Genomic DNA, 568 nt, shown 5'->3' with positions numbered 1-568 from the left:
ATATATGTGTGTGTGTATATATATATATATGGCATATGGCTAAATATATATGGCTAAATAGATACAAATCAACTGTGTAATTGGTAATGAACTTTAAAATGATTAGGTAAGATTTATTTCTGCAAATTACCTTCCTGCTGGTAGGCCAACACTTCTCATGGGTTTGTATCAATCCTAAAATGTTGAAGAGTATTGCTTCTCTTCCATGACCCATCCTTTCCAACACTAAATTCTGGTTTGTCTGTCTTCATTGTAAACATTTCTACTGATTTCCATGTCAGAGTACTGTCTTTTTGCCATCTAGATTCAGAGGGGGCAACTTTGCTCAGGCCTCTTCTCCATTCTGGTGTTATGAAAAGCCTTGAGGGAACTTATAGGCATACTCCCAAATCCTCTCTGTCTCTCAGTGTTCTCTGCCAAGGATGGAGGTAGCAATCCCAGAAACACCCTATCACCCTTGCTGCCCTCTGGTCATCCTCTCACTATTGGTATTTTTTCCTGCTCTCATTTGCTCCCTTTCTCTCTCTTTGTCCTCAGATAAAACATCTTTAATGAAGAAATTACTGCA

This window comes from Martes martes (genome assembly GCF_963455335.1).
Source record: "Martes martes genome assembly, chromosome: 6".
NCBI classification, from domain to species: Eukaryota; Metazoa; Chordata; class Mammalia; order Carnivora; family Mustelidae; genus Martes; species Martes martes.
Note: the sequence above shows the minus strand (reverse complement) of the source record.